We start from the raw sequence: 15,026 nt of genomic DNA, 5'->3' as shown, positions 1-15,026 counted from the left end.
AACTAAATGAGAGAAGCTCGACTTCACGTGCAGTTTTTTTAGTTGAATCAATGCGTAACGTTTGTTCCATTGAATGAATGAATACTGTTTGTTTGGTTGAATGAATGTATTAAACTTGAGAAATGAAATGATAGAAAGAAGCTGTACTGCACGTGCAGTTTTTTTTAATTGAATCAATGTGTAACGTTTGTTTCATTGAATGAATGAATACAGATCGTTTGGTTGAATGTATGCATTAAACCTGAGACATTAAATGAATGACAGATGCTCTTGTGCACGTGCAGTTTGTAATATTGAATCAATGTGTAACGTTTGTTTCATTGAATGAATGATTACGGTTTGTTTGGTTGAATGAATGTATTAAGCTTGAGACATTGAAAGAATGAGAGAAGCTCTAATCATGGAATCATCTCGTGCAGATTGTTTCATTGAATCAAGGAAGAACGTTTGAATGAAGGATTGACGTTTCTTTCAACGACTGGACGAACACAGTTTGTTTCTTTCAATGAACCAGTTAAGCTTGAGACATTGAATGAATGAGGGAAGCTCAACTCATTGAATCAAGGAATAACGTATGTTTCACTGAATGAAGGAATACTGTTTGTTTGGTTGAATGTATGTATTAAACTTGAGAAATGAAATGATAGAAAGAAGCTGTACTGCACGTGCAGTTTTTTTGAATAGAATCAATGTGTAACGTTTGTTTGACTGAATGAAGGAATACTGTTTGTTTGGTTGAATGAGTGTATTAAGCTCGAGACATGGAATGAAAGAGTGAAGCTCTGCTCATTGAATTAACACTAGCAGCTTGTTTCATTGGATCAATGAATAACGTTTGGTTCATTGAACGAACGTTTAAATTTAGAAAAAAATAAACGAAACGAATAGGTTTCCTTTCTTTCAATACATTAGTAAAGGTTGAGATATTGAATGAATGAGAAACTCTCTTCTAGTTGAATTAATTCGTTCAGCTGTTTAATGAATGAATGAATGATAGATGCTCTACTGCACGTGCAGTTTGTTTAATTGAATCAATGTGTAACGTTTGTTTCATTGAATGAATGAATACAGATCGTTTGGTTGAATGTATGCATTAAACCTGAGACATTAAATGAATGACAGATGCTCTTGTGCACGTGCAGTTTGTAATATTGAATCAATGTGTAACGTTTGTTTCATTGAATGAATGAATACTGTTTGTTTGGTTGAATGTATGTATTAAACTTGAGACATTAAATGAATGACAGATGCTCTTCTGCACGTGCAGTTTGTTTAATTGAATCAATGTGTAACGTTTGTTTCATTGAATGAATGAATACCGTTTGTTAGGTTGAATGTATGTATTAAGCTTGAGATATTAAATGAATTACAGGTGCTCTACTGCACGTGCAGTTTGTTTAATTGAATCAATGTGTAACGTTTGGTTCATTGAATGAATGTTTGAATTTAGAAGAAACGAACACATGAATACATTTCCTTTCCTTCAATGAATTAGTCAAGGTTGAGATATTGAATGAATGAGAAACTCTATCTAATTGAATTAATTTGTGCAGTTTGTTGAATTGAATCAATGTGTAACGTTTGTTTCTTTGAATGAATACAGTTTGTTTGGTTGAATGTATGTATTTAACCTGAGACATTGACTGAATGAGAGAAGCTCTACTGCGCGTGCGGTTTGTTGAATTGAATCAATGTATAACGTTTGTTTCTTTGAATGAATACTGTTTGTTTGGTTGAATGACTGTATGAAGCTTGGAACATTAAATGAATGACAGATGCTGCAGATGCTGACAAGCTGCACGTGCAGCTTGTTTATTTGAATCAATGTGTACCGTTTGGATCATTGAATGAATAAATGCAGTTTGTTTGGTGGAGTGATTGTATAAACTTTGAGACATCAAATGATAGACAGAAGTTCGACTGCACGTGCAGTTTGTTTAATTGAATCAATGTGTAACGTTTGTTTCATTTAATGAATGAATACAGTTTGTTTGGTTGAATGAATGTATTAAGTTTGAGACAAACAATAAAAGAGTGAAGCTCTGCTCACTGAATTAACACAAGCAGCTTGTTTCATTGGATTAATGAATGACGTTTGGTTCATTGAGTGAACTTTTGAATCTAGAATAGACGAATGGAATGAAAGAGTGAAGCTTTACTCATTGAATTAACACGAGCAGATCGTTTCATTGGATGAACGTTTGAATTTAGAATAAACGAACGAATGAATACTTTTCCTTTCTTTAAATGAATTAGTAAAGTTTGAGATATTGAATGAATGAGAAACTCTCTTCTAATTGAATTATTTCGTGCAGATTGTTTAATTGTTTGATTGAATGAATGAATACAGTTTGTTTGTTTGAATGAATGAATTCAGCTTGAGACATGAAATGAATGAGAGAAGCTCTACTGCACGTGCCGTTTTTTTAAATTGAATCAATGTGTAACGTTTGTTTCTTTGAATGAATACAGTTTGTTTGGTTGAATGTATGTATTTAACCTGAGACATTGACTGAATGAGAGAAGCTCTACTGCGCGTGCGGTTTGTTGAATGGAATCAATGTATAACGTTTGTTTCTTTGAATGAATACTGTTTGTTTGGTTGAATGACTGTATGAAGCTTGGAACATTAAATGAATGACAGAAGCTCTTCTGCACGTGCAGCTTGTTTATTTGAATCAATGTGTACCGTTTGGATCATTGAATGAATAAATGCAGTTTGTTTGGTGGAGTGAATGTATAAACTTTGAGACATCAAATGATAGACAGAAGTTCGACTGCACGTGCAGTTTGTTTAATTGAATCAATGTGTAACGTTTGTTTCATTTAATGAATGAATGCAGTTTGTTTGGTTGAATGAATGTATTAAGTTTGAGACAAAGAATAAAAGAGTGAAGCTCTGCTCACTGAATTAACACAAGCAGCTTGTTTCATTGGATTAATGAATGACGTTTGGTTCATTGAGTGAACTTTTGAATCTAGAATAGACGAATGGAATGAAAGAGTGAAGCTTTACTCATTGAATTAACACGAGCAGATCGTTTCATTGGATGAACGTTTGAATTTAGAATAAACGAACGAATGAATACCTTTCCTTTCTTTAAATGAATTAGTAAAGTTTGATATATTGAATGAATGAGAAACTCTCTTCTAATTGAATTATTTCGTGCAGATTGTTTAATTGTTTGATTGAATGAATGAATACAGTTTGTTTGAATGAATGAATTCAGCTTGAGACATGAAATGAATGAGAGAAGCTCTACTGCACGTGCCGTTTTTTTAAATTGAATCAATGTGTAACGTTTGTTTCATTGAATGAATGAATACAGTTTGTTTGTTTGAATGAATGAATTCAGCTTGAGACATGAAATGAATGAGAGAAGCTCTACTGCACGTGCCGTTTTTTTAAATTGAATCAATGTGTAACGTTTGTTTCATTGAATGAATGAATACAGTTTGTTTGGTTGAATTAATGTATTAAACGTGCGACAATAAATGAATGACAGGAGGTCTACTGCACGTGCAGTTTGTTTCATTGATTCAATGTGTAACGTTTGTGTCTTTGAACGAATGAATACTATTTGCTTGGTTGAATAAATGTATTAAGCTTGAGACATGAAATGTAAGAGTGAAGCTCTTCTCACTGAATTAACACATGCAGCTTGTTTCATTGGATTAATGAATAACGTTTGGTTCATTGAATGAACGTTTGAATTTAGAATAAACGAACGAAATAAATACATTTCCTTTCTTTCAATGAATTAGTAAAGGTTGAGATATTGAATGAATGAGAAACTCTCTTCTAATTGAAATAATTCGTGCAGATTGTTTAATTGAATCAATGTATAACATTTGTTTCATTGAATGAATGAATACTGTTTGTTTGCATGAATCTATGTATTAAACTTGAGACATTAACTAAATGAGAGAAGCTCGACTTCACGTGCAGTTTTTTTAGTTGAATCAATGCGTAACGTTTGTTCCATTGAATGAATGAATACTGTTTGTTTGGTTGAATGAATGTATTAAACTTGAGAAATGAAATGATAGAAAGAAGCTGTACTGCACGTGCAGTTTTTTTTAATTGAATCAATGTGTAACGTTTGTTTCATTGAATGAATGAATACAGATCGTTTGGTTGAATGTATGCATTAAACCTGAGACATTAAATGAATGACAGATGCTCTTGTGCACGTGCAGTTTGTAATATTGAATCAATGTGTAACGTTTGTTTCATTGAATGAATGATTACGGTTTGTTTGGTTGAATGAATGTATTAAGCTTGAGACATTGAAAGAATGCGAGAAGCTCTAATCATGGAATCATCTCGTGCAGATTGTTTCATTGAATCAAGGAAGAACGTTTGAATGAAGGATTGACGTTTCTTTCAACGACTGGACGAACACAGTTTGTTTCTTTCAATGAACCAGTTAAGCTTGAGACATTGAATGAATGAGGGAAGCTCAACTCATTGAATCAAGGAATAACGTATGTTTCACTGAATGAAGGAATACTGTTTGTTTGGTTGAATGTATGTATTAAACTTGAGAAATGAAATGATAGAAAGAAGCTGTACTGCACGTGCAGTTTTTTTGAATAGAATCAATGTGTAACGTTTGTTTGACTGAATGAAGGAATACTGTTTGTTTGGTTGAATGAGTGTATTAAGCTCGAGACATGGAATGAAAGAGTGAAGCTCTGCTCATTGAATTAACACTAGCAGCTTGTTTCATTGGATCAATGAATAACGTTTGGTTCATTGAACGAACGTTTAAATTTAGAAAAAATAAACGAAACGAATAGGTTTCCTTTCTTTCAATACATTAGTAAAGGTTGAGATATTGAATGAATGAGAAACTCTCTTCTAGTTGAATTAATTCGTTCAGCTGTTTAATGAATGAATGAATGATAGATGCTCTACTGCACGTGCAGTTTGTTTAATTGAATCAATGTGTAACGTTTGTTTCATTGAATGAATGAATACAGATCGTTTGGTTGAATGTATGCATTAAACCTGAGACATTAAATGAATGACAGATGCTCTTGTGCACGTGCAGTTTGTAATATTGAATCAATGTGTAACGTTTGTTTCATTGAATGAATGAATACTGTTTGTTTGGTTGAATGTATGTATTAAACTTGAGACATTAAATGAATGACAGATGCTCTTCTGCACGTGCAGTTTGTTTAATTGAATCAATGTGTAACGTTTGTTTCATTGAATGAACGAATACCGTTTGTTCGGTTGAATGTATGTATTAAGCTTGAGATATTAAATGAATTACAGGTGCTCTACTGCACGTGCAGTTTGTTTAATTGAATCAATGTGTAACGTTTGGTTCATTGAATGAATGTTTGAATTTAGAAGAAACGAACACATGAATACATTTCCTTTCCTTCAATGAATTAGTCAAGGTTGAGATATTGAATGAATGAGAAACTCTATCTAATTGAATTAATTTGTGCAGTTTGTTGAATTGAATCAATGTGTAACGTTTGTTTCTTTGAATGAATACAGTTTGTTTGGTTGAATGTATGTATTTAACCTGAGACATTGACTGAATGAGAGAAGCTCTACTGCGCGTGCGGTTTGTTGAATTGAATCAATGTATAACGTTTGTTTCTTTGAATGAATACTGTTTGTTTGGTTGAATGACTGTATGAAGCTTGGAACATTAAATGAATGACAGATGCTCTTCTGCACGTGCAGCTTGTTTATTTGAATCAATGTGTACCGTTTGGATCATTGAATGAATAAATGCAGTTTGTTTGGTGGAGTGATTGTATAAACTTTGAGACATCAAATGATAGACAGAAGTTCGACTGCACGTGCAGTTTGTTTAATTGAATCAATGTGTAACGTTTGTTTCATTTAATGAATGAATACAGTTTGTTTGGTTGAATGAATGTATTAAGTTTGAGACAAACAATAAAAGAGTGAAGCTCTGCTCACTGAATTAACACAAGCAGCTTGTTTCATTGGATTAATGAATGACGTTTGGTTCATTGAGTGAACTTTTGAATCTAGAATAGACGAATGGAATGAAAGAGTGAAGCTTTACTCATTGAATTAACACGAGCAGATCGTTTCATTGGATGAACGTTTGAATTTAGAATAAACGAACGAATGAATGCTTTTCCTTTCTTTAAATGAATTAGTAAAGTTTGAGATATTGAATGAATGAGAAACTCTCTTCTAATTGAATTATTTCGTGCAGATTGTTTAATTGTTTGATTGAATGAATGAATACAGTTTGTTTGTTTGAATGAATGAATTCAGCTTGAGACATGAAATGAATGAGAGAAGCTCTACTGCACGTGCCGTTTTTTTAAATTGAATCAATGTGTAACGTTTGTTTCATTGAATGAATGAATACAGTTTGTTTGTTTGAATGAATGAATTCAGCTTGAGACATGAAATGAATGAGAGAAGCTCTACTGCACGTGCCGTTTTTTTAAATTGAATCAATGTGTAACGTTTGTTTCATTGAATGAATGAATACAGTTTGTTTGGTTGAATTAATGTATTAAACGTGCGACAATAAATGAATGACAGGAGGTCTACTGCACGTGCAGTTTGTTTCATTGATTCAATGTGTAACGTTTGTGTCTTTGAACGAATGAATACTATTTGCTTGGTTGAATGAATGTATTAAGCTTGAGACATGGAATGTAAGAGTGAAGCTCTTCTCACTGAATTAACACATGCAGCTTGTTTCATTGGATTAATGAATAACGTTTGGTTCATTGAATGAACGTTTGAATTTAGAATAAACGAACGAAATAAATACATTTCCTTTCTTTCAATGAATTAGTAAAGGTTGAGATATTGAATGAATGAGAAACTCTCTTCTAATTGAAATAATTCGTGCAGATTGTTTAATTGAATCAATGTATAACATTTGTTTCATTGAATGAATGAATACAGTTTGTTTGCATGAATCTATGTATTAAACTTGAGACATTAACTAAATGAGAGAAGCTCGACTTCACGTGCAGTTTTTTTAGTTGAATCAATGCGTAACGTTTGTTCCATTGAATGAATGAATACTGTTTGTTTGGTTGAATGAATGTATTAAACTTGAGAAATGAAATGATAGAAAGAAGCTGTACTGCACGTGCAGTTTTTTTTTAATTGAATCAATGTGTAACGTTTGTTTCATTGAATGAATGAATACAGATCGTTTGGTTGAATGTATGCATTAAACCTGAGACATTAAATGAATGACAGATGCTCTTGTGCACGTGCAGTTTGTAATATTGAATCAATGTGTAACGTTTGTTTCATTGAATGAATGAATACTGTTTGTTTGGTTGAATGTATGTATTAAACTTGAGACATTAAATGAATGACAGATGCTCTTCTGCACGTGCAGTTTGTTTAATTGAATCAATGTGTAACGTTTGTTTCATTGAATGAATGAATACCGTTTGTTCGGTTGAATGTATGTATTAAGCTTGAGATATTAAATGAAATACAGGTGCTCTACTGCACGTGCAGTTTGTTTAATTGAATCAATGTGTAACGTTTGGTTCATTGAATGAATGTTTGAATTTAGAAGAAACGAACACATGAATACATTTCCTTTCCTTCAATGAATTAGTAAAGTTGGAGATATTGAATCAATGAGAAACTCTCTTCCAATTGAATTAATTCGTGCAGTTTGTTTAATTGAATCAATGTATAACATTTGTTTCATTGAATGAATGAATACAGTTTGTTTGGTTGAATGAATGAATTAAGCTTGAGACATTGAAAGAATGAGAGACGCTCTAATCATGAAATCATCGCGTGCAGTTTGTTTCATTGAATCAATGAAGAACGTTTGGTTGATTGAGTGAACGTTTGAATTCGGAATAAACGAACGGAATGAAAGAGTGAAGCTCTGCTCATTGAATTAACACAAGCAGCTTGTTTCATTGGATGAACGTTTGAATTTAGAATAAACGAATGAATGAATACATTTCCTTTCTTTCAATGAATTAGTAAAGGTTGAGATATTGAATGAATGAGAAACTCTCTTCTAATTGAATTAATTCGTGCAGATTGTTTAATTGAATCAATGTATAACATTTGTTTCATTGAATGAATGAATACAGTTTGCTGGTTGAATGTATGTATTAAACTTGAGAAATTAACTGAATGAGAGAAGCTCCACTGCACGTGCAGTTTGTTTAATTGAATCAATGTGTAACGTTTGTTTCATTGAATGAATGAATACTGATTGTTTGGTTGAATAAATGGATTAAGCTTGAGACATGGAATGAAAGATTGAAGCTCTGCTCACTGAATTAACACAAGCAGCTTCTTTCATTTGATGAACGTTTGAATTTAGAATAAACGAACGCAGGAATACATTTCCTTTGTTTCAATGAATTAGTCAAGGTTGAGATATTGAATGAATGAGAAACTCTATCTAATTGAATTAATTTGTGCAGTTTGTTGAATTGAATCAATGTGTAACGTTTGTTTCTTTGAATGAATACAGTTTGTTTGGTTGAATGTATGTATTTAACCTGAGACATTGACTGAATGAGAGAAGCTCTACTGCGCGTGCGGTTTGTTGAATTGAATCAATGTATAACGTTTGTTTCTTTGAATGAATACTGTTTGTTTGGTTGAATGACTGTATGAAGCTTGGAACATTAAATGAATGACAGATGCTCTTCTGCACGTGCAGCTTGTTTATTTGAATCAATGTGTACCGTTTGGATCATTGAATGAATAAATGCAGTTTGTTTGGTGGAGTGAATGTATAAACTTTGAGACATCAAATGATAGACAGAAGTTCGACTGCACGTGCAGTTTGTTTAATTGAATCAATGTGTAACGTTTGTTTCATTTAATGAATGAATACAGTTTGTTTGGTTGAATGAATGTATTAAGTTTGAGACAAACAATAAAAGAGTGAAGCTCTGCTCACTGAATTAACACAAGCAGCTTGTTTCATTGGATTAATGAATGACGTTTGGTTCATTGAGTGAACTTTTGAATCTAGAATAGACGAATGGAATGAAAGAGTGAAGCTTTACTCATTGAATTAACACGAGCAGATCGTTTCATTGGATGAACGTTTGAATTTAGAATAAACGAACGAATGAATACTTTTCCTTTCTTTAAATGAATTAGTAAAGTTTGAGATATTGAATGAATGAGAAACTCTCTTCTAATTGAATTATTTCGTGCAGATTGTTTAATTGTTTGATTGAATGAATGAATACAGTTTGTTTGTTTGAATGAATGAATTCAGCTTGAGACATGAAATGAATGAGAGAAGCTCTACTGCACGTGCCGTTTTTTTAAATTGAATCAATGTGTAACGTTTGTTTCATTGAATGAATGAATACAGTTTGTTTGGTTGAATTAATGTATTAAACGTGCGACAATAAATGAATGACAGGAGGTCTACTGCACGTGCAGTTTGTTTCATTGATTCAATGTGTAACGTTTGTGTCTTTGAACGAATGAATACTATTTGCTTGGTTGAATGAATGTATTAAGCTTGAGACATGGAATGTAAGAGTGAAGCTCTTCTCACTGAATTAACACATGCAGCTTGTTTCATTGGATTAATGAATAACGTTTGGTTCATTGAATGAACGTTTGAATTTAGAATAAACGAACGAAATAAATACATTTCCTTTCTTTCAATGAATTAGTAAAGGTTGAGATATTGAATGAATGAGAAACTCTCTTCTAATTGAAATAATTCGTGCAGATTGTTTAATTGAATCAATGTATAACATTTGTTTCATTGAATGAATGAATACAGTTTGTTTGCATGAATCTATGTATTAAACTTGAGACATTAACTAAATGAGAGAAGCTCGACTTCACGTGCAGTTTTTTTAGTTGAATCAATGCGTAACGTTTGTTCCATTGAATGAATGAATACTGTTTGTTTGGTTGAATGAATGTATTAAACTTGAGAAATGAAATGATAGAAAGAAGCTGTACTGCACGTGCAGTTTTTTTTTAATTGAATCAATGTGTAACGTTTGTTTCATTGAATGAATGAATACAGATCGTTTGGTTGAATGTATGCATTAAACCTGAGACATTAAATGAATGACAGATGCTCTTGTGCACGTGCAGTTTGTAATATTGAATCAATGTGTAACGTTTGTTTCATTGAATGAATGAATACTGTTTGTTTGGTTGAATGTATGTATTAAACTTGAGACATTAAATGAATGACAGATGCTCTTCTGCACGTGCAGTTTGTTTAATTGAATCAATGTGTAACGTTTGTTTCATTGAATGAATGAATACCGTTTGTTCGGTTGAATGTATGTATTAAGCTTGAGATATTAAATGAAATACAGGTGCTCTACTGCACGTGCAGTTTGTTTAATTGAATCAATGTGTAACGTTTGGTTCATTGAATGAATGTTTGAATTTAGAAGAAACGAACACATGAATACATTTCCTTTCCTTCAATGAATTAGTAAAGTTGGAGATATTGAATCAATGAGAAACTCTCTTCCAATTGAATTAATTCGTGCAGTTTGTTTAATTGAATCAATGTATAACATTTGTTTCATTGAATGAATGAATACAGTTTGTTTGGTTGAATGAATGAATTAAGCTTGAGACATTGAAAGAATGAGAGACGCTCTAATCATGAAATCATCGCGTGCAGTTTGTTTCATTGAATCAATGAAGAACGTTTGGTTGATTGAGTGAACGTTTGAATTCGGAATAAACGAACGGAATGAAAGAGTGAAGCTCTGCTCATTGAATTAACACAAGCAGCTTGTTTCATTGGATGAACGTTTGAATTTAGAATAAACGAATGAATGAATACATTTCCTTTCTTTCAATGAATTAGTAAAGGTTGAGATATTGAATGAATGAGAAACTCTCTTCTAATTGAATTAATTCGTGCAGATTGTTTAATTGAATCAATGTATAACATTTGTTTCATTGAATGAATGAATACAGTTTGCTGGTTGAATGTATGTATTAAACTTGAGAAATTAACTGAATGAGAGAAGCTCCACTGCACGTGCAGTTTGTTTAATTGAATCAATGTGTAACGTTTGTTTCATTGAATGAATACTGTTTGTTTGGTTGAATGACTGTATGAAGCTTGGAACATTAAATGAATGACAGATGCTCTTCTGCACGTGCAGCTTGTTTATTTGAATCAATGTGTACCGTTTGGATCATTGAATGAATAAATGCAGTTTGTTTGGTGGAGTGAATGTATAAACTTTGAGACATCAAATGATAGACAGAAGTTCGACTGCACGTGCAGTTTGTTTAATTGAATCAATGTGTAACGTTTGTTTCATTTAATGAATGTATACAGTTTGTTTGGTTGAATGAATGTATTAAGTTTGAGACAAAGAATGAAAGAGTGAAGCTCTGCTCACTGAATTAACACAAGCAGCTTGTTTCATTGGATTAATGAATGACGTTTGGTTCATTGAGTGAACTTTTGAATCTAGAATAGACGAATGGAATGAAAGAGTGAAGCTTTACTCATTGAATTAACACGAGCAGATCGTTTCATTGGATGAACGTTTGAATTTAGAATAAACGAACGAATGAATACTTTTCCTATCTTTAAATGAATTAGTAAAGTTTGAGATATTGAATGAATGAGAAACTCTCTTCTAATTGAATTATTTCGTGCAGATTGTTTAATTGTTTGATTGAATGAATGAATACAGTTTGTTTGTTTGAATGAATGAATTCAGCTTGAGACATGAAATGAATGAGAGAAGCTCTACTGCACGTGCCGTTTTTTTAAATTGAATCAATGTGTAACGTTTGTTTCATTGAATGAATGAATACAGTTTGTTTGTTTGAATGAATGAATTCAGCTTGAGACATGAAATGAATGAGAGAAGCTCTACTGCACGTGCCGTTTTTTTAAATTGAATCAATGTGTAACGTTTGTTTCATTGAATGAATGAATACAGTTTGTTTGGTTGAATTAATGTATTAAACGTGCGACAATAAATGAATGACAGGAGGTCTACTGCACGTGCAGTTTGTTTCATTGATTCAATGTGTAACGTTTGTGTCTTTGAACGAATGAATACTATTTGCTTGGTTGAATGAATGTATTAAGCTTGAGACATGGAATGTAAGAGTGAAGCTCTTCTCACTGAATTAACACATGCAGCTTGTTTCATTGGATTAATGAATAACGTTTGGTTCATTGAATGAACGTTTGAATTTAGAATAAACGAACGAAATAAATACATTTCCTTTCTTTCAATGAATTAGTAAAGGTTGAGATATTGAATGAATGAGAAACTCTCTTCTAATTGAAATAATTCGTGCAGATTGTTTAATTGAATCAATGTATAACATTTGTTTCATTGAATGAATGAATACAGTTTGTTTGCATGAATCTATGTATTAAACTTGAGACATTAACTAAATGAGAGAAGCTCGACTTCACGTGCAGTTTTTTTAGTTGAATCAATGCGTAACGTTTGTTCCATTGAATGAATGAATACTGTTTGTTTGGTTGAATGAATGTATTAAACTTGAGAAATGAAATGATAGAAAGAAGCTGTACTGCACGTGCAGTTTTTTTTTAATTGAATCAATGTGTAACGTTTGTTTCATTGAATGAATGAATACAGATCGTTTGGTTGAATGTATGCATTAAACCTGAGACATTAAATGAATGACAGATGCTCTTGTGCACGTGCAGTTTGTAATATTGAATCAATGTGTAACGTTTGTTTCATTGAATGAATGAATACTGTTTGTTTGGTTGAATGTATGTATTAAACTTGAGACATTAAATGAATGACAGATGCTCTTCTGCACGTGCAGTTTGTTTAATTGAATCAATGTGTAACGTTTGTTTCATTGAATGAATGAATACCGTTTGTTCGGTTGAATGTATGTATTAAGCTTGAGATATTAAATGAATTACAGGTGCTCTACTGCACGTGCAGTTTGTTTAATTGAATCAATGTGTAACGTTTGGTGCATTGAATGAATGTTTGAATTTAGAAGAAACGAACACATGAATACATTTCCTTTCCTTCAATGAATTAGTAAAGGTGGAGATATTGAATCAATGAGAAACTCTCTTCCCATTGAATTAATTCGTGCAGTTTGTTTAATTGAATCAATGTATAACATTTGTTTCATTGAATGAATGAATACAGTTTGTTTGGTTGAATGAATGAATTAAGCTTGAGACATTGAAAGAATGATAGACGCTCTAATCATGAAATCATCGCGTGCATTTTGTTTCATTGAATCAATGAAGAACGTTTGGTTGATTGAGTGAACGTTTGAATTTGGAATAAACGAACGGAATGAAAGAGTGAAGCTCTGCTCATTGAATTAACACAAGCAGCTTGTTTCATTGGATGAACGTTTGAATTTAGAATAAACGAATGAATGAATACATTTCCTTTCTTTCAATGAATTAGTAAAGGTTGAGATATTGAATGAATGAGAAACTCTCTTCTAATTGAATTAATTCGTGCAGATTGTTTAATTGAATCAATGTATAACATTTGTTTCATTGAATGAATGAATACAGTTTGCTGGTTGAATGTATGTATTAAACTTGAGAAATTAACTGAATGAGAGAAGCTCCACTGCACGTGCAGTTTGTTTAATTGAATCAATGTGTAACGTTTGTTTCATTGAATGAATGAATACTGATTGTTTGGTTGAATAAATGGATTAAGCTTGAGACATGGAATGAAAGATTGAAGCTCTGCTCACTGAATTAACACAAGCAGCTTGTTTCATTTGATGAACGTTTGAATTTAGAATAAACGAACGCAGGAATACATTTCCTTTGTTTCAATGAATTAGTCAAGGTTGAGATATTGAATGAATGAGAAACTCTATCTAATTGAATTAATTTGTGCAGTTTGTTGAATTGAATCAATGTGTAACGTTTGTTTCTTTGAATGAATACAGTTTGTTTGGTTGAATGTATGTATTTAACCTGAGACATTGACTGAATGAGAGAAGCTCTACTGCGCGTGCGGTTTGTTGAATTGAATCAATGTATAACGTTTGTTTCTTTGAATGAATACTGTTTGTTTGGTTGAATGACTGTATGAAGCTTGGAACATTAAATGAATGACAGATGCTCTTCTGCACGTGCAGCTTGTTTATTTGAATCAATGTGTACCGTTTGGATCATTGAATGAATAAATGCAGTTTGTTTGGTGGAGTGAATGTATAAACTTTGAGACATCAAATGATAGACAGAAGTTCGACTGCACGTGCAGTTTGTTTAATTGAATCAATGTGTAACGTTTGTTTCATTTAATGAATGAATACAGTTTGTTTGTTTGAATGAATGAATTCAGCTTGAGACATGAAAAGAATGAGAGAAGCTCTACTGCACGTGCCGTTTTTTTAAATTGAATCAATGTGTAACGTTTGTTTCATTGAATGAATGAATACAGTTTGTTTGTTTGAATGAATGAATTCAGCTTGAGACATGAAATGAATGAGAGAAGCTCTACTGCACGTGCCGTTTTTTTAAATTGAATCAATGTGTAACGTTTGTTTCATTGAATGAATGAATACAGTTTGTTTGGTTGAATTAATGTATTAAAGATGCGACAATAAATGAATGACAGGAGGTCTACTGCACGTGCAGTTTGTTTCATTGATTCAATGTGTAACGTTTGTGTCTTTGAACGAATGAATACTATTTGCTTGGTTGAATGAATGTATTAAGCTTGAGACATGGAATGTAAGAGTGAAGCTCTTCTCACTGAATTAACACATGCAGCTTGTTTCATTGGATTAATGAATAACGTTTGGTTCATTGAATGAACGTTTGAATTTAGAATAAACGAACGAAATAAATACATTTCCTTTCTTTCAATGAATTAGTAAAGGTTGAGATATTGAATGAATGAGAAACTCTCTTCTAATTGAAATAATTCGTGCAGATTGTTTAATTGAATCAATGTATAACATTTGTTTCATTGAATGAATGAATACAGTTTGTTTGCATGAATCTATGTATTAAACTTGAGACATTAACTAAATGAGAGAAGCTCGACTTCAC

The sequence above is a fragment of the Chiloscyllium punctatum genome, chromosome 5, assembly GCF_047496795.1.
Source record: "Chiloscyllium punctatum isolate Juve2018m chromosome 5, sChiPun1.3, whole genome shotgun sequence".
In the NCBI taxonomy this organism is placed as follows: Eukaryota; Metazoa; Chordata; class Chondrichthyes; order Orectolobiformes; family Hemiscylliidae; genus Chiloscyllium; species Chiloscyllium punctatum.
This window is presented reverse-complemented; position numbering follows the sequence as displayed.